General features: G+C 45.1%; 1 protein-coding gene across 1 annotated transcript in view; it reads left to right on the top strand.

The window, feature by feature from the left end:
- The window catches only part of LOC126252736 (polyglutamylase complex subunit TTLL1), a gene marked incomplete at its 3' end in the record, with an annotated part of 207609 nt that overhangs the window by 14313 nt on the left and 171974 nt on the right, over positions 1–21322 (top strand). The gene's annotated exons all lie outside the window — the stretch shown is intronic.

Genomic DNA, 21322 nt, shown 5'->3' with positions numbered 1-21322 from the left:
GCAGTGGCATACGATCTGCAACAGGACCTCGCCTAGAAAACCACTGTGTTGTTCAAACAAATCTTCGTGTTGATGACAACTTTACCACTTACCTTACGTGTTGCAAATTCTTTGATACATTAGCTTTTTCAGCTTTAGAAAGATGTTTTCAAACATGGTGCAAATAAAATATGAGTAGATGTTTAACACAAAAGAACCATCGTACACTACTTAAGCATAAAATAAACATTACTCAAATTCTAAGGAAGAATTTGTAGTGACGTTGTCGATCTGCAGCTGGATCACACAGTCACCTTGACACATTATTCCAGCTATGCATGTGGCCGCGCTGATATAGTGAGAACACAGTCTGTTAAAATTTGCCGGGACTTGATTCGTGCAGTAGCAGCAGCAGTCGCAGAATGCCGGAGTGGTGCAATGTCTCTCCGAATTGCAGTGGAGTTGAAGCTGGTGAGCTATGCCTACAGACTAAGTTGTTGGCCAGTTAGCTTTCCGCCCCGATTCACCGCTTCTACCAACTTTCATCACGTGGGCGCCGGTATTTCACTTTGCATTGTGGAGCAACAGCGACAATTTAATTCGCTGGCTATTTGATTCTCCGCGGTGAATGAAAGAGCCGCCATTCACAATCTCCACCACGAGTAAAGTCGAGCTAAGCAGAATCCAAGAGTCATTCATTCAAGGCAACGTTATTCGTATGCAGCAATTTGTTTCAAGAAGAAGCTCCCTCCTGAAATGCAAGCCTTCCGTCTAAATGAAAATGTCACGAACATTAAGATTTCGAAACGGACGGCACTAACGTTTAAGGGCTGGAAAAGGACATATGACAAGGTGTGGAAAGATAAAGTGATTACGAAATTGTCGAGAAAGGCGACAGCTACACCTGATTTGTACACAGACTCCTGACTAAGAGATGTATCATTGCATCTGTCGACGGTAAACGATCAGACATTAAGACAATCAATGGTGGCATTCCCCAATATTTTCCTTCGCAACTTATCTCTCATTCGAGGAGTTAACTTAGCCCAATACGCGGACGGTACGGCTCTGTACGCAAGGAATCAAAAAAATATTATCAACATCAACAAAGTTAAAAAAACAAATAAAACAGATAATCACTAATGTGAAATGGTGCCAATTAAACAATGACAAGGCAAAACCCATTCTCTTCTCCAAAAAACACCCAACTTAAGAGAAAACACATTCAATAATCACAACATGGTCAACAAGTCTCAAGTATCTTGGAATCACTCTTGAAGGACAACTATTATTCATAAACCACATAACTGAGAAAAAGTTTAAAAGCCTGCAAATGGCTAAAGCTCTGGCCCATTTCTTGTTGAACAAAGAACTAGAGATAAAAACAAAACTTACAGTATGTAAAGCACCTGTGTTCGCTGCTCGTATATATGGCTGCCCAGTCTGGGGCATAGCGCCAAATACGCAATTAAACAGGCCACATTCCGTCTATAACAAGTCTTCAGATGGATTTTAAGAGCTCCATCGCGGCAAAGAACCACAGAAATGCACCCAAATACATCAAATCAAACCTACAGTCAGAAAACAGGTTGAGAAATTAGTCAATGAAGTCTCCTTCTTACTACACTGCTGGCCACCGTAGATGCAACACCAAGAAAGACAAGAGGTAGCACAACAAAATTTATTTTGTAGATAACATGTTGACCAAGTATCAAATGATTACGTTTACAGACGTCTGTGACAAGTGGCTCCTGACAGAATCAGTAGCCAGAGTAACCGCCATTGTTGGAGATCACCGCTGCCACACGTCTCGGCATTGAGTCAAAGAGACGTTGGATGTGTTCCTGGGGCACAGCAGCCCAAGCAGCTTCCACATGTTGCCAAAGATCATCTGGTGTGGCAGCTGGGGATGTAATCTGGGCCACTCGTTGAGCAACCATGGACCACATGTTTTCTATCGGCGAAAGATCCGGAGAGCGAGCCGGCCAGGGAAGCAATTCAATCTGGTTATTGACGAAGAACCTTTGGACAATGCGTGCCACGTGTGGTCGCGCATTATCCTGTTGAAATATGGCTGTGGCCGAGCCCTGAAGGTAAGGAAGGACAACTGGCTCCAGCACCTCGGATATGTAGCGCCGGCTATTTAAAGTACCGGCAATGCGTACTAGAGGCGTGCGAGAGTAATATCCAATATCGCCCCATACCATAATACCCGGTGCAAGACCAGTGTGGCGGTGCATAATGCAGCTGTCCAGTATCCTCTCTCCACGGTGTCTCCACACTCGAATCCGACCATCGTGGTGCTGCAGACAGAAGTGTGCCTCGTCAGTAAAGACAACGTCATTCCATTCTGCCATCCACATCCGTCTGTCATCACACCATTGGCGACGGAGACGTCTGTGGTTCTGCGTCAATGGTAGACGAAGCAATGGACGTCTTGCGGACAGACCACTCTGCTGTAAACGGCGTCGAATGGTACGCGCAGACACTGGATGATGCGTTACAGACGCAATGTGCTGTGCTACGGTTCGGGATGTCACTGAGCGATCCGTCACTGCCATGCGCACAATTTGCCTATCAGCACGTGCAGTGGTGCACCGAGGTGAATGCGATCGACCACGTCGGTCCGTCGTACCCTCCTGCATCCAACGGTCACATATCCGCATTACAGTTGTTTGGTTTCGTCCAACACGACTAGCGATTTCTCTGTATGATAATCCACAATCTCGGTAAGCCACTATCCTTCCTCTGTCGAACTCGGATACTTGATCAAAAGATGTTCGCTGTTGTCTACGAGGCATAACTGATCGTCTTGTGAAACAACCACAAGGTATACACACGTGCCGAACGTACACTCGTCGAAATCGCCAAGCCTTAAATGGCGCTATGAGGTGGCGCCACAGGCGCGCGTGATGTGCGTCTGCGCTGAAATTCTAATCAGTTGCATATCTCATCGCTGCAAACCCATGGTGTAAAATTCACTTGAATCGGATGCTTCCTTCAGGGTGTTGCATTTACGGTGGCCAGCAGTGTAGATAGTATACGGATTATGGATGAATGAAATCCTCGCAATAAAATGATAGTACAGGGACACATCTGTCCCAGAATGTATATACAAAACACTGTCAAGTCGGTTTTTCCGGTGGTACGGTTCCAACGTAAATGTAAACACCAGTCACAGGTTGGGCCCTAGGCCTGTTCCGGTTGCTGCCTACAAGGTAGTATGACGAGCGATCTGTGGTCGTGGGACATGTGATCACCTTCTCCAGCGTTATTGCCAGTAGATGTCGGCAGTGTCGCTCCAACTAGATAAATGGTTCAGATGGCTCTGACCACTATGGGGCTTAACTTCTGAGGTCATCAGTCCCCTAGAACTTAGAGCTACTTAAACCTAGAATGAGATTTTCACTCTGCAGCGGAGTGTGCGCTGATATGAAACTTCCTGGCAGATTAAAACTGTGTGCCCGACCGAGACTCGAACTCGGGACCTTTGCCTTTCGCGGGCAAGTGCTCTACCAAGGTCCCGAGTTCGAGCCTCGGTCGGGCACACAGTTTTAATCTGCCAGGAAGTTTCATATCAGCGCACACTCCGCTGCAGAGTGAAAATCTCATTCTGGAAAACATCCCCCAGGCTGTGGCTAAGCCATGTCTCCGCAATATCCTTTCTTTCAGGAGCGCTAGTTCTGCAAGGTTCGCAGGAGAGCTTCTGTAAAGTTTGGAAGGTAGGAGACGAGGTACTGGCAGAAGTAAAGCTGTGAGTACCGGGCGTGAGTCGTGCTTCGGTAGCTCAGTTGGTATAGCACTTGCCCGCGAAAGGCAAAGGTCCCGAGTTCGAATCTCGGTCGGGCACACAGTTTTAATCTGCCAGGAAGTTTCATACTTAAACCTAACTAACCTAAGGACATCACACACATCCATGCCCGACACAGGATTCGAACCTGCGACCGTAGTGGTCGCGCTGTTCCAGACTGAAGGGCTCCCTCTAGATAGCAGGGTATTTTCCACTGTATGATTGGGCAGCAGACCCGAGAAGAATATGTTCGGTTTACTGAGGACTTGTAACGCTCTGCCGGAAGAGAAAAGCGATGGAACTTTTGTGCAACCTCATGTAAAACGACACACGGCACACAAATACATTTAGCAGCGGAAAGGTTAAATGCGACCGAGCCGAATATACTCTCGGTGCTATAAAGCAAAAGAAAATAAGAAATAAAATAAATAAATACACTACAAGCAACAAAAAACATAAAAAACAACTTGTCTCATTGATGTACTTTGCACCTTTAATCCACGTTCCCCTTGCTTTTGTTAATTCCTACGCTACGGTTGCAGGTTCGAATCCTGCCTCGGGCATGGATCTGTGTGATGTTCTCAGGTTAGTTAGGTTAGAGTAGTTGTAAGTTCTATGGGACTGATGACCTCAGATGTTAAGTGCCATGGTGCTCAGAGCCATTTGAGCCATTCGAAGAATCGGAAAGGTTAAATGCGGACGTGTAGTGTGTGGTCTCAAATGTATCCTAGCTTGAAGGCGACCCCCACTACTGGAACATATTTGGGAAGTACACTAATTTCGTTTATTTTGTTACACGTTTCCCGTCGCAGCACAGTTCCACGTCTGTTTCTGCTGCAACCCGTCACAGCCCGAAGACACAATGGAATGTGGGAAAAGAGTGGCTCACTTCTTAACACAACAGTCTTGTTTCTTTTGCGTCGGGGTACGTAAGAAAGTGCCCAAAACACTAAATAACGATTACACAAACAAACTTGCGTGAAAGTGGACGCTGCGCCGTAGTACAGTAGTTACAGGCCCTTTTTTCGCGGCTGAATACTGGAGAAGACAATATATACATCCGATGCCGAGAAAAGTGTAATGTAAATGAGATGCAGACATTCTAGATAAGCAGCATGTTCCAATAGCAACATTAGCGAAATGAAGTGGCTAATTGCTTTTAAAAAGATTATCGATTTGTTTGAATACGAAGTAGTGTTTGTTATATTCAGTCGACGTACAGTAGTAAGTTCTAGTATGTCACTTACCAGCTTTTTCATCTGTAGCAATTCAGCGTTGCACTGCGGTTCGAAATCCCCCTGTAACTGGCTCGGTAAGTCAGTTTGGGGTTGGAATACGGGTACTAGTTTACTTATTCGAGGTGACGCTTCTACGGAGCGTGGGACCCTCGTTGAGAAGCCAACGAATTGAAAGCAATAAACCTGATTGTGGTGACTGACTGGCCCTTAAGCCATCGGCACACGGGCCGTGCTGTCGAACGTCAACGCTGAGCGTGCCGAGTTCAACGTGCTGCTGAACGCTCAGGAACGATGCGACTTGTGCATACGGTTCAAATGGTTCAAATGGCTCTGAGCACTATGGGACTTAACATCTATGGTCATCAGTCCCCTAGAACTTAGAACTACTTAAACCTAACTAACCTAAGGACAACACACACATCCATGCCCGAGGCAGGATTCGAACCTGCGACCGTAGCAGTCCCGCGGTTCCGGACTGAGCGCCTAGAACCGCGAGACCACCGCGGCCGGCTGTGCACACGGTACGTGGGCCCCAACGTGGTATACGCGATCGCAACGCACTCCAGCGGCAGTTGAGGGATGTTTCTAGTTTGTAAATCACACTGTTTACTCAACGGGTGGGTGTAAAATTCCCACGTTAGCTCTATTGAAAGGCACGTTTCCTCCATCGTCCACGAAAAGGAAAGTACCATGTCCAATCAATAAGGACACAGGCTTATAAAAGTTCCATTACAAACAGTGCGACACAAATTTTCAATAGTTCTCCACATAAGATAAACTTTATTTCATCTTTCCCACATGTTTATAAAACCTTAAGGTCATTCTTACTTGATCACTGTTCCTACCCAGTAGCAGAATCTTTAAAAGACGTGGATTACTAAACTAAAAAGAAAAAGAAAAAAAGTAGCGCAAGCTGTCCTGGGGATTAAGCCAATCGAACAAACTGACTCCTCAAAAAAAGGTGAACTTATATTTACGTAACATCAAATATGTTGTATATACCTACATTAAACTAATACTAAAACATCAGAACCTATTAAATACGCAAATGTCAGGGGAAAAAAATTTGAGCTTGGCAGGAATTGCTGCTACTCACTATGCTAAAGCCGTCGGCACACGGACCGCGCATCCGAACGTTGAGCGTTGAGCGTGCCGAGTTTCTGACGTCATAGCGTGGAACAGCACGTTCGGGAGTCTTTCCGAACGTGCAGAGCAGTATGTGGCTTGTCAGATATTCTGAGCGTGCGTCTGAGCGTTGACCAATGAGATGGCACAACGCCACCTACGTCACACACACGCCATCTCCCTTCAGCATTGAGCTGTGAGGCGCCATAGTGGCATTCTTTTCAAGCCTGCATGTATATATGCTGTTTCTGGGCACCAGCAAATTGAGAATCACTGGAAAACCCGTTGTTAATTGTGTGATTCGTTCCAATACAGTAATGAGAAATAACTTATTCGTGGCAACAGAAGTACTGTAACTTGCGTATTAAGCGAGTAGGCTATTTGAAGCAGGCAATACAATGAAGATCCACCCAAAACACGTTGTTGCTGGTACAAGTTGTACAATTAAATTTCAATTAGTAACATAATTATTTACGATTAACGTTTTTTAGCAGGCAGTAACATAATAGCAAATAGTACAAGGAGCCTGTTGTTGGTTTAGCGTAATGAGTAGCGTCTCTGTCCAATTATGAGTCTTTGTTGGGGCCGTGGTTCACATTTTAATACTTCCAAGTTTTTTTTCCTGACATTGGCGTTTTTATTACGTTCTGATGCTTTATTATTGGTTTAATTTAAGTATATGCTATAATATTTGATGTTATGTAAATATAAGTTCACCTTTTTCTGGGGGGTGACTTTCTTCGATTGGCTTAATCTACAGGACAGCTTGCGCTACTTGTATAAAGATATTTTGCTCCTTTTCCTTTTACGCTTCGTAGTTCACATGTTGCAAAGATTCTGCTACTGGGTAGGAAAAGTGATCAAGTAGGGCTGACCTTGGGGTTTTACTAAAATGTGGGAATGATGAAATAATGTTATCTTATGCGGAGAAGTATTCCAAATTTGTACCGCACTCTTTGTAATGGAACTTTTGTAAGCCTGTGTCCTTATTGATTGGACATGGTACTTTCCTTTTCGTGGACGATGGAGGAAACGTGCTTTTTAATAGAGCTAATGTGGGAATTTTACGCGCACCCGTTAAGTAAACAGTGTGATTTACGAACTACAAACATCCCTCAACTGCCGCTGGAGTGCGTTGCGATCGCGTATACCACGCTGGGGCCCACGTACCGTAGTTACCACATGCTAAATGCTTTCAAATGACATATTCTCATAATACGCAAGTTACAATAATTCTTTTGCCACGAATGTGACGTTTCTCATTATTTTATTGCAGCGAATCACACAGTTAATGAAGGGGTTTTCGAGTGATTCTCAATTTGCTGGTGCTCAGAAACGGCATATATACGTATAGGCTTGCAGTGAATGCCTTGACCGGTTCACCGCTTGGTGCAACCAGTGGTTGCTCAAGGTCAATCCCTCCAAAACCCAGGCGATCATTGTAGTCAAAACCACCCCTTCCTTCTGCCTCCTCGATTTCTATCTCACCGTCTATGGCCGTCCTATCGCCCTCACTCCCACCCTTAAGTACCTTGGCATCACCCTCACCCGTCGCCTCTCCTGGACCCCCCATCTCCCGACAATCCAAGCCAAGGCACGCAACCGACTCCGTCTCCTCAAGCTCCTTTCTGGCCGTAGGTAGGGTCTGGACCCCTCCACCATACTCCACACCCATAAATCCCTCATCCGCCCTATCCTTTGTTACGCCCATCCGGCCTGGATCTCCACCACCCCTACCTTTTATAAATCCCTTCAGATCCTTGAACACCATGTTCTCCACCTCGCCTATCGCATCCGTCTCCCCTCCCCCACGTGGATCCTGTACGACCTCATTCCGTTCCCCCACCTCCTCCTTTTCCTTGAAACGATACGGATCCTGTACACCTCCTGTAAACTCGATCCTCCTCACCCACTTGTCTCACCCATCCTCTCCTACCCCCGCACGCTCCGCGCCTGTATTCCCACGTCCCACCCGGTCTCCGTCTCTCCAACCTCCTTACCCTCTCCCAAGGTGGCTTCCGCCAGCTCCCCCTCCCTGATGATGTCCTCCTCCCCTCCATCTACCCCTCCTATCAACTTTGATCCTCCCCTCCCAATTCCTGAGTCTTTTCCTTTGGGTACCCTCCCTCCCTCTCCTTCCCCCCTTCCTCCACCCCTCTTCCCCCGGGTTTCCCCGCCCCCCTTGCTCCCTCCCCCCTATCTCCCCTGCCCGTGGCGTCTCTGCTGTCCCCGCTCCCTCTCCCACCCCCCTCCTCCTCTCTTGGCAGGTCCCCGGACTCGTACACGCTTAGTGAACATTTGCGCGCTGGAGATCAATGCCTCGAGTTTCTGTGTGTGCCGTCGTTCGTGCTCCAGTGGTTCAGTGTTATTCGTTTTGTGCTCCTCCATTCGCGTGTGACAATTTTCGTCTCTGTGTGTGTCCAAGTGTCTGTGCAAATTTTATCTTGGACTCTACGCCCGTGAACGGCTCCATGTATTTTAAAAGTGTATGTCTCCGTTTATATGTCCACCGTATTTTTTCTCTAATTGTCTTCATTTGTATCTGTTGTGTTTCTCTGTGGCCAAAGAGTGGCGTAGTATGCTGCTGATGGCCTGCCTGTAAACGGGTTTAAAAATAACAATAAAGAAAAAAAAGTGAATGCCAATGTGGCGCCCCACAGTTCTGTGCTGAACGGAGACGGCGTGCGTGTGACGTAGGTGGCATTGTGCCATCTGATTGGTCACCGCTCAGATGCACGTTCAGATGCACGCTCAGAATATCTGACATGCCAGATATTGATCTGCACGTTCGGAAAGACTCACGAACGTGCTGTTCCACGCTACGACGTCAGAAACGTTCGGATGCACGGTCCGTGTGCCGACAGCTTTAGCATAGCCCAAGGCCTGGGGCAGACTGCAACATGACAGTTTGCTTGTGAGTTGACCAAGCCAACGAATATGAAAACAAAAATCTGCTTGAAGTGTCTTGGGCTCCGCAGAAATGCCAACATGTTCCAACTCCGCACACAGTCACAAAGATAAGTCAGTTTAAAGATCGGAGGAAGGCAAAGACATACCAAACCAATCTTGATTCCATAAGGAGCTGCCGTGCACAGCGATCGTAGACTATAAGGAAGGAGAGGCACACAGCTATCAGTCACAATCCAATTAATTTTTATTAGTCTTGCACAACTTGATTTCGGCTACAAATATCAATGTTCAGTGTTAAAATACAAAAAAATTACAGAATCACATTTAATGTACTCTATATAGAACAATAAGTAAATCATCATGACCGAGCCAGTTGGCGCAGTGGTTAGCACGCTGGACTACGTTCGGGAGGACGACGGTTCAATCCCCGCGTCCGGCCGTCCTGGTTCAGACTTTCTGTGATTTCCCTACATTGCTCCAGGCAAATGTAGGGATGGTTGCTCTCAAGGGGCGCGGCCGACCTCCTTTCCCATCCTTCCGTAATCGGATGGGACTGATGACCTCGCTGTTTGGTCCCCTCCCCCAAATCAACCAGCCAACCAAAACATAATGTTATCCAATAGCAGTTATCCATTTTGGTCAACCTACCATTTCAGTTACAGTCCAGCAAACTCACGGCAGTACGTGCCACCATGCGATCTTACTGGTGTATAGGCAGAAGGAACCTGAGGCAGTTTTTTTACAGAAAGTACAGCAGCCTTAGTTTACGTCATAGAGCGTAAGTAACACCCTCTGCGTTACAAACTAACTGTGTTTTATTTCGATAAAGTAGTTAAAAAACCCTTTTTTAATATCTAAATCAACAAGCATGTTTGCACATCACTTTGAAATACTCAAGAAATGCCCCTTTACAACGTGCTTGCTCAGATATTAGTGGTGAAGTCATCTAGTATGTAAGAAGATAATTTATTATTGTTAGTGGATCGTTTTGTCTTTTATTTTGTTGGTACATCCAATCCTATACCTATTTTACCACCAAACAAGTAAATCACTATTCAGTTTTTAGCCTTAAAGGCTAGGTATAATGCCAGTTTGTTTTATTGCAAACAACGTAACGCCGTTAGAGCTACATCATACGATAATGTGTGAAATTTTACGTCAGTAGAGGGCGTTTGTGTATTTTATTAAATGTATCTGATTAAATCCACCTTGTCATATTGATCTTCATTTTTTAACTTTGTTGTTAACAGATCTTCATAAAAATTGCTTGTGACGACTTTTATATTCCTTTTATATTAAATATTTAGTGGATCACTTAACGACTATGATGTGAGTGACTTCGCTAGGTTTTAGATTTTAACGAATTTCAAATTGGTATGTAACTATTTTATCAAGACGATCTTCAACAAAATCTTTTTAATTTTTATTTCCAAATTGATGCAATAATTTGTAGAGGATTGTATGAATCTACATTTATGATCATTTGCATAGGTTTTGGTGGATCGCTTCGCCAATAAGCTATGAGCAAGAACTTTGTAGGGTGGCATTTCTTCAATATTTCAAACGGATATGCAGATATGCTTATTGATTTTAGATATTAAAAAAAAGGTTATAAACTACTGCATCGAAATGAGCCTCTGTTAGTCAATTTGGAACACAGAGGGCGTTACTTGCGCTACATGACGTAAACTAAGGCTGCAGTACTTGCTGTCAAACAATTGCCTCGGTTTCCTTCTGCCTGTACACCAGTAAGATCGTATGGTGACGTGTACCGCTCGAGTTTGTCGGATTGTCGACCAGAATGGATAGCAGATACTGGATAACATGGTGTCTGATTTATTGTTTTATGTACATCAAATTAATTCCGATTCTGTGATTTCCTTAAAGACATACTACTCTAGTGCAACCCTAGTAAAGCAATATAGTCTTCAAACGAACCTCTGGGTTTTTGTGGTTCCGTACCTCAATTGGTAAAAAAGGAACCGTTATAGGATAACTTTGCTGCCTATTTGTTTGCCTGTCTGTGCGACTGTTGAGACGTCTTTTTATTAGGAACGGGCACATATATCATGTTGAAAATTATGTCTCACAGTAAGATCTACCGTTCCTTAAAGGTGTGAAAAATTTAAGCTTCTAAGTCGATGCAAACAAAAGATACGGCCATTTATGTCACATATTTCTATACTCGCAAACACTCATCAAAACCAATAAATGAACTGTATACGTATATTGCAGGCCTGGTGTTTAGCGACAACGGGCGTGACTGGAAACCGAGAGGTCACGGCACAAACTGTGGATGTTGCAGTCTTCGTTTTAACCTAGCCGTCAGCTGTCGTTCCCTTTTCCCCACTGGATAACTACGGTGATGTAGGGACACACAAGTCGCTGAACTGGCACCCAATAGGAGGACTTGGACCCAGGCCATTGAGCCATACGAAACTACGACGGTGCTTTGAAAAGTCTGGTGAAAAAGCAAGAAACAGTGTTTGTTTCGTAAACAATTCACCATATTTTTCGACATAGTCTCCCTTGAGAGATACACACTTGGTCCAGCGATCCCCCAGCTTTTTCATCCCATCGGAAAAATAGGTTCTGCCAGACTGCAAAATACTCGTTGGCTGCAGCTATCACTTCCTCATTTGATGAAAATTTCTTCCCAGCAAGCTGAAGTTTCAAGTTACGAAACAGGAAGAGGTCACTTGAGGCTAAATCTTGTGGATAGACTGGATGAGGAGTCAGTTCAAAGTCCAGTCCATGCACTTTCCATTGTTATCGCTTAAGTGTGGGGTGATGCATTATCCTGCTGAAAGAGCACTTTTTTGCGTGCCAACCTTGGTCTTTTTCAGCCAACGGAAGTCTCAAACGATCCAACGATGAAGTGGTGTAGGGTCCAGTTATGCTTCTGCCTTTCCCAAGTAATCTATGAGGATTATTCCACGGGAATCCTAAAAAGCAGTGGGCGTCACTTTACCAGCTGACAAAATGGTCATTGCCCTCTTAATCGACGTAAAAAGTCACCAGACGTTCGGTTGAAATGTTATGCCGGATGCGCTTTTGGTCGACTGTAATTGCAGCATTCACTGCTTCTCCGTTGCCAGTTCTTCGCGCAAGATGTCATGCACACTGTCTCACATGAGACACCTACAGTCTCAGCATTCTCACAAATTTTTATCCGGGGGTATTGCATTACCATATCATGGATTTTGTCAATGGTTTCCTTTGTGGCGACCTCATTTGGACGGCCGGAGCGCGCTTCGTCTTCGGTACTTGCCCGACTACGTTTAAATTCTACATCTACATCTACATGGATACTCCGCAAACCACACTTAACTGCCTGGTAATTCTCTATTATTCCGCTCCCGAAGAGCGCGCGGAAAAAGCTATCAACAAAATGTTTCTGCATTCGGAGGAGAAAGTTGGTGATTGATACTTCGTGAGAAGATTCCGCCGCAATGAAAAACGCCTTTGTTTTAATGACGTCCATCCCATATCCTGTATCATGTCCGTGACACTTTCCCCCTATTTGGCAACGCAAAACGCACTGCTCTTATTTGGCTTTCTCGGTGTACTCTGGTTATCCTATGTGGTAAGGATACCAGGCCGCGCAGCAGTACTCCAAACGAGGACGGACAATAATAGGTAGTCAGTCTCCTTAGCAGATCTGTTACATTTTCTAAATGTTCTGCCAATAAAATGCAGTCTTTGGTTTGCCTTCTCCATAACATTTTCTATGTGTTCTTTCCAATTTAAATTTTTCCTAATTGTAATTCCTCGGTATTTAATTGAATTCACGGCCTTTAGATTGTTGTTGTTGTGGTCTTCAGTTCAGAGACTGGTTTGATGCAACTCTCCACGCTGCTCTATCCTGTGCTAGCTTCTTCATCTCCCAGTACCTACTGCAACCTACATCCTTCTGAATCTGCTTAGTGTATTCATTTCTTGCTCTCCCTCTACGAATTTTAGCATCCACGCTTCCCTCCAATACTAAATTGGTGATCCCTTGAAGCCTCACAACGTGTCCTATGATCTCTTGCTGCCTCAGAAACTGTCTTACCAACCGATCCCTTCTTCTAGTCAAGGTGTGCCACAAATTCCTCTCCTCCCCAATTCTATTCAGTACTTCCTCATTAGTTACGTGATCTACCCATCTAATCTTCAGCTTTCTTCTGTAGCACCACATTTCGAAATCTTCTATTCTCTTCTTATCTAAACTATTTATCGTCCATGTTTCACTTCGATACATGGCTACACCCCATACAAATACTTTCAGAAAAGACTACCTGACACTTAAATCTATACTCTATGTTAACAAATTTTAATTGCTACTCCAAATTTTTCTTTTGTTGACTTTACTGTTTACTTAATATACAGATTGAATAAGATAGGGGATGGGCTACAACCCTGTCTCACTCCCTTCCCAACCACTGCTTCCCTTTCATGCCTCTCGACTCTTATAACTGCCGTCTGGTTTCTGTACAAATTGTAAATAGCCTTTCGCTCCCTGTTTTAGACCCCTGCCATCTTGAGAATTACACTGATTTATCGTGTAAGCGAAGCTCAACAGACCCCTTTTTGCAGTCATGTGGATGACCTCACACTTTTCATTATTTAGGGTCAGTCGCCAATTTTCGCACTATTCAGATACCTTTTCTAAATCGTTTTGCAATTTGTTTTGATCTTCTGATGAGTTTACTAGTCGATAAACAGTAGAACCATCTGCAGACAACCTAAGACGGCTGCTCAGATTGTCTCCTAAATCATTTATAGAGATAAGGAACAGCAGAGGGCCCGTAACTCTACCTTGGGGAACGCCAGAAATCACTTCCGTTGTAGAATGAGATTTTCACTCTGCAGCGGAGTGTGCGCTGATATGAAACTTCCTGGCAGATTAAAACTGTGTGTCCGACCGAGACTCGAACTCGGGACCTTTGCCTTTCGCGGGCAACTGCTCTACCATCTGAGCTACCGAAGCACGACTCACGCCCGGTACTCACAGCTTTACTTCTGCCAGTACCTCGTCTCCTACCTTCCAAACTTTACAGAAGCTCTCCTGCGAACCTTGCAGAACTAGCACTCCTGAAAGAAAGGATATTGCGGAGACATGGCTTAGCCACAGCCCGGGGGATGTTTCCAGAATGAGATTTTCACTCTGCAGCGGAGTGTGCGCTGATATGAAACTTCCTGGCAGATTAAAACTGTGTGTCCGACCGAGACTCGAACTCGGGACCTTTGCCTTTCGCGGGCAAGTGCTCTACCAACTGAGCTACCCAAGCACGACTCACGCCCCGTCCTCACAGCTTTACTTCTGCCAGTACCTCGTCTCCTACCTTCCAAACTTTACAGAAGTTCTTCTGCGAACCTTGCAGAACTAGCACTCCTGAAAGAAAGGATATTGCGGAGACATGGCTTAGCCACAGCCTGGGGGATGCTTCCAGAATGAGATTTTCACTCTGCAGCGGAGTGTGCACTGATATGAAACTTCCTGGCAGATTAAAACTGTGTGCCCGACCGAGACTCGAACTCGAGACCTTTGCCTTTCGCGGGCAAGTGCTCTACCATCTGAGCTACCGAGGTACTGGCAGAAGTAAAGCTGTGAGTACCGGGCGTGAGTCGTGCTTCGGTAGCTCAGATGGTAGAGCACTTGCCCGCTAAAGGCAAAGGTCCCGAGTTCGAGTCTCGGTCGGGCACACAGTTTTAATCTGCCAGGAAGTTTCACTTCCGTTGTACTCGATGACGTTTTATCAGCTACTACGAACTGCGACCTCTCTGGCAGGAAATCACGAATCCAGTCACATAATTAAGACGATATTCCATAAGCACGCAATTTCGGTACAAGCCGCTTATGTGGTACCTTCTCAAAAGCCCAAATCTAGAAATACGGAATCAATTTAAATCCCTTGTCAATAGCACTCAACACTTCGTCTGTGTAAAGAGCTAGTTGTGTTTCACAAGAAAGATGTTTTCTAAAACTGGATTGACTGTGTGTCAATAGGGCGTTCTCTTTGTGTTAATTCATAGTGTTGGAACACAATACATGTTCCAAAATCATGCTACATATCGACGTTAATGATTCAGAGGACTTCTACTACTACCTTTCTTGAATACTGGTGTGACCTGTGCAACTTTCCAGTCTTTGCGTACGGATCTTTCGTCGAGCGAAATCCAGAAGTAAATGGTCTTCAATGATGGTGCAGAGTCCGCGTGATCTTCATCTCGTTCTGTTTTGATTTGTGTGACAATCCAACCCTTCAAATGAAAATGTTTAATAGCACCACGTAATTAGATTTTCTCCATTTTCAATCGCATCCGACATACTGATCAATTCAGACGGGTGTCAACAATGAACTGTACGCCGTACACTGTTGAAATTCTCTATACGATCCTTGGAGTTATCAAGCTCACCAAGGCGCAACAAAAATGTTCCATCCATTCATGGAAATTTACCAGACTTACGAAGCCAGCCTTGTATCATTATTAACCAGGGCGGGAGTCCCGTCTTAATTTCTTTTTACCTTGCCTTCGTCAAAATGGTTCAAATGGCTCTGAGCACTATGCGACTTAACTTCTGAGGTCATTAGTCGCCTAGAACTTAGAACTAATTAAACCTAACTAACCTAAGGACATCACACACATCCATGCCCGAGGCAGGATTCGAACCTGTCTTCGTCACATTCAGCATACTTCAAGAAATGTTCACGTAACGCATCGAAGCGTTTCGAAAGTGTAGGCTCACTGTTCAAAACATATCACAAAAGCTAATATAACGCTGGCACCATCATAATACAAATATGCTCTACAAAAAGCCGTACTGATATTTTATCACGGAACAACTGAGTCACATTTGCCAGTCCCATAAACTGATAACAAAGACGCAAGGGTAACTTGTGATGGGACTGGCAAACGAAAAGGCATAGGTGTTTATAAAGTAAGACCGCATACATTACGACGGAACTAGGCATTTTAGTAGTTTTTGTGAGACAGTCTCAACAATGACAGCTCGCTGATGGGAGCTTTGTCGCAACAAAACGCGTTGCTGTGTTGGTGTGAACATTTATATGTTTCTGGATAAGGTCCGCCTTTAGCAAAACACAGTTTTGTTTTTTAACCCAAACATGTTTCACTGCAGTTGCAGCATCTTCAGTGGGCTTTTATTGTATGGCCTTTTACCACTTGGTGTGATTTTTCTGATGTTTTACCACACCATGTGGTAAAAAGCCATAAAATAAAAGCCCACTGAAGATGCTGCAACTGCAGTGGAACATGTTTGGGTTAAAAAACAAAACTGTGTTTTGCTAAAGGCGGACCCCATCCAAAAACTTATATTTGTTAAAGCAAACACGGAGAAAAGAGCTTCAACGCCAAGGTGTGAACATTGTTTCGAGTCAGCAGTATGGCAAAAAGCTGTACTGAACGGATAGTCACATCTTAATTTTGTCATAGACGGGAATAGAATTGGAAGAGCAGTTACACGAAATAGAAACTGTCTTGAAATCAAATTATAAGATGAATAACACAACAGGGGTGTATCTATGGTAATGGAATTTAGACAAATTAAGTCAGGTGATGCAGGAGAAATTAAATTAGAAAATAAGAGACTAAAAATAGTAGATGCATTTTGCTATTTAGACATGTACTGTGTTCGAAATTATGAGTTAACTCGAAGAAAACGATTTATTGACAAATAGCGCGGTTCAGAAAATATCTTTCTTGTGGAACACAACCAAGTTCTTTATCCTCACGAAGTAATGAGTGCTATCGACAGGGAATGTCCAATTGATTCCATATTTTTCGATATCCAGAAGGCTTTTGACAGCGTTCCTCACAAGCGACTACTAATCAAATTGTGTGCGTACTTCTTTCCAGTCCTGGAAGCACTTTTGGGACTCAGTTTTCGTTATGTTGTTCAGCTCCTTCAACGATTCAGTTTTTATCTCATCAACGGTAGCAACGACGTCCTTTCCTGGTTCTCTTCAGTCTCGGGAACAGAAAGAAGTCGTACGGTGCCACCGGCGATGTCTGGCGAATACGATGGCTGAGGCAACAACAACGGTTTTAGTTTTTGCCAAAAATCACGAACAAGCATTGAGCTGTGAGCGGGAGCAGTATTGTGATGCAATTTCCGCGAGTGGTTTCGTCTCATTTCTGCTCGTCTTCTTCGGATTGCTTCACGCAAGCAGCGCATAACTTCCAGGTAGTATTCCTTATTGACCGTACGATCACGAGATAGTGACTCATGATGCAACTTGCAATTGTAATCGAAGGAAACCGTAACAAGAACCTTCAGATGTGATCGAACTTATCGAATTTTTTTCGGTCTTGGCTCTTCAGGCAGTTTACACTGGGACGATTGGGACTTGGTTTCGACCTCGTCCCGTATACCCATGTTTCGTCAGCTATTATAACCGTCTATAGAAGTTCTGAATCGTTGTCGACTTCATTCAGGAATTTCTGAGCGATGTCTACGCGACGTCGTTTTTGGTCGAAATTCAACGATTTCACTTTATTCCATTTTTAAAGCAAAATTTAATGCACATTCTTTGATTCATCTATTTCGAAAGTAAAAAATCACCGAGCACACGAAAGCAAATACACTCCTGGAAATGGAAAAAAGAACACATTGACACCGGTGTGTCAGACCCACCATACTTGCTCCGGACACTGCGAGAGGGCTGTACAAGCAATGATCACACGCACGGCACAGCGGACACCCCAGGAACCGCGGTGTTGGCCGTCGAATGGCGCTAGCTGCGCAGCATTTGTGCACCGCCGCCGTCAGTGTCAGCCAGTTTGCCGTGGCATACGGAGGTCCATCGCAGTCTTTAACACTGGTAGCATGCCGCGACAGCGTGGACGTGAACCGTATGTGCAGTTGACGGACTTTGAGCGAGGGCGTATAGTGGGCATGCGGGAGGCCGGGTGGACGTACCGCCGAATTGCTCAACACGTGGGGCGTGAGGTCTCCACAGTACATCGATGTTGTCGCCAGTGGTCGGCGGAAGGTGCACGTGCCCGTCGACCTGGGACCGGACCGCAGCGACGCACGGATGCACGCCAAGACCGTAGGATCCTACGCAGTGCCGTAGGGGACCGCACCGCCACTTCCCAGCAAATTAGGGACACTGTTGCTCCTGGGGTATCGGCGAGGACCATTCGCAACCGTCTCCATGAAGCTGGGCTACGGTCCCGCACACCGTTAGGCCGTCTTCCGCTCACGCCCCAACATCGTGCAGCCCGCCTCCAGTGGTGTCGCGACAGGCGTGAATGGAGGGACGAATGGAGACGTGTCGTCTTCAGCGATGAGAGTCGCTTCTGCCTTGGTGCCAATGATGGTCGTATGCGTGTTTGGCGCCGGGCAGGTGAGCGCCACAATCAGGACTGCATACGACCGAGGCACACAGGGCCAACACCCGGCATCATGGTGTGGGGAGCGATCTCCTACACTGGCCGTACACCACTGGTGATCGTCGAGGGGACACTGAATAGTGCACGGTACATCCAAACCGTCATCGAACCCATCGTTCTACCATTCCTAGACCGGCAAGGGAACTTGCTGTTCCAACAGGACAATGCACGTCCGCATGTATCCCGTGCCACCCAACGTGCTCTAGAAGGTGTAAGTCAACTACCCTGGCCAGCAAGATCTCCGGATCTGTCCCCCATTGAGCATGTTTGGGACTGGATGAAGCGTCGTCTCACGCGGTCTGCACGTCGAGCACGAACGCTGGTCCAACTGAGGCGCCAGGTGGAAATGGCATGGCAAGCCGTTCCACAGGACTACATCCAGCATCTCTACGATCGTCTCCATGGGAGAATAGCAGCCTGCATTGCTGCGAAAGGTGGATATACACTGTACTAGTGCCGACATTGTGCATGCTCTGTTGCCTGTGTCTATGTGCCTGTGGTTCTGTCAGTGTGATCATGTGATGTATCTGACCCCAGGAATGTGTCAATAAAGTTTCCCCTTCCTGGGACAATGAATTCACGGTGTTCTTATTTCAATTTCCAGGAGTGTATAATCTTTTCGACTGTTGACAATAAACTAAATATTAAAAACAGCTGAAAACGGAAACATACGCGAGGAACTTGTGTACCAACAAAGTAAAAAATAGAAAATCGAATGTATAAAGTCTGAGAAATTAAAAAGATTCCCGTTACTTTTTGGTCTCGCCTCGAACATAAACGACATACGGGGGCTGGGACTTTAATGTGTTGCTGTTCATTTTTGGAACACAACCTACGACCAGCTTGGAGACAGAAGTGATGAAACTTTCTGCAGCACCTGACCATCATTTTGCAGGACAATGCTCAAGCACGTAGAGTTACTGATTTGTTTGACTGATGGGGCTGCTAAGTGCTATACCACCTACTGCACTCCCCTGACTTAAGCCCTCGTAAGTTCAACTCGATTTCTAAACTGAAGGTAACACTTCACGGCATTCGCTTCAGAACTGCTACAAATTCGTCGGGCAATAGAGCGCGCCGCTCGAACTGTCAATACAACCTGCACTGCTAAGAGTATCCTACGACTTCCACATCGCTGGTAACCGGTTATACACAATGCTGGTGACTACTTTGAAGGTCAGTAACACTTTGAAAAACGTATCTATTTTGTACGAGCTGTAAATAAATAGTTGCCACTATAAAAGTGTCAACCCTCGTAGTAGACAATCTGAGCTGCCCTCTTAGATTGTTTGCAGATGATGCTGTCATTCACAGTCTTGTCAGATGACCAAAACCAATTGCAAAATACTTTAGACACGATATCTGTATTGTGCGAAAAGTGCCAGTTGACTCTAAATAATGTAAAGTGATCCAGATAAGAGCAAAAGAAATCTGCTAAACAGGTTACACGATAAATCACAGAAACTAAATTCTTAGGGATTGCAAATATATATAACTTAAATTGGAACCATCACATAGAAAATGTTATGGGTGAAAGAAACAACGGCTGCCATGTATTAGCAGAACACTTAGAAAATGTAACACTGACAGATCTGCTAAAAGACACTGCTTACACCACACTTGTCCACCCTCTTCTGGAGTATTGCTGTGCGGTGTGGCATTCACATCAGATGGGACTGACGGAGGACTTCGAAAAAGTTCAAAGAAGGGCAGTTCGTTTTGTGTTATCGCGAGATAGGGGAGTATGCGTCACGTACGTGATGCGTGCACTGGGATGGCAATCATTAAAACAAAGGCGTTTTTCGTTGCAGCACGCCCACCCACATAGGGAAAAATGATCATCATAATAAAATAAGTCAGAGCTAGCGCAGAGAATTTTAAGTGCTCCTTTTTCAGTGCGCCGCTCGAGAGTGGAACGGTAGAGAAAAGCTTGAAGGTGGTTCGACGAACCCTCTGCCAGTCACTTAATTGTGAATCGCGGAATAATCATGTAGATGTTGATGCGATCAGCAAAATAACTGGGAATGGATGCCATACCGACGATATAATATGCAGTCTAGCAATTAAATTTGTTAACATCGGATATAAATTTAAGCAACATTAAGCCTTTTCTAAAGGATTATTCTGGAGGGTTGCCTTGTGTGGATGGTGAACAGTTCGGAAAGATGGAAATTCGTGGTAAGATCTTACGGGACCAAATTGATACGTCATCGGTCCCTACGCTTACACACTACTTAATCTAACCCAAACTAACTTACGCTAAGGACATCACGCACCCATACCCGAGGGAGGACTCGAACCTCCGTCGGGGGGAGCCGCGGAACAGGTCGGACAAGAAACGAATAGATGCTTTTAAAATGCAATGCTGCAAAAGAACGCTCAGTATTGCATAGGCACATCGAGTAACTAATAAGGAGATACGAATCGAATAGGGGAAAAAAGTAATTTATTTTGACTAAAACAAGGGATCGATTCATAGGGCACATTTTGAAGTATTAATGAGTCAGTTCAGTGATGGAGATGTGTGCGGGGGGTAAATTCTGTAATGGCAGACCACAGTCTGACTACAGCGAGCAGGTTAAAATGGATGGAGGGTGCAGAAGTTTTGCAGAGATGAAGGGGCTTGCACAGGCGAGACTGGCCGCATCAAACCGGCCTTCGCAATGACAACTACCAAACAGTGGTAGACTCTTAAGCGACTGTCACGTAGAAATGGGTAGCGCGCCCTTCACTGCATGAGTATGTAGTAAATCTGTACTTGTACTTACATTGTCCGGATCAGAAAACTCCTTCTCCATTTTAGTATCCCACGAATCCATTGCTATGAACTGATGAACACGTGTATGAGTCCAAGAGCCGAGTTTAATAGCACAGAAAC

The sequence above is a fragment of the Schistocerca nitens genome, chromosome 4 (genome assembly GCF_023898315.1).
Source record: "Schistocerca nitens isolate TAMUIC-IGC-003100 chromosome 4, iqSchNite1.1, whole genome shotgun sequence".
In the NCBI taxonomy this organism is placed as follows: domain Eukaryota; kingdom Metazoa; phylum Arthropoda; class Insecta; order Orthoptera; family Acrididae; genus Schistocerca; species Schistocerca nitens.
This window is presented reverse-complemented; position numbering and strand designations above follow the sequence as displayed.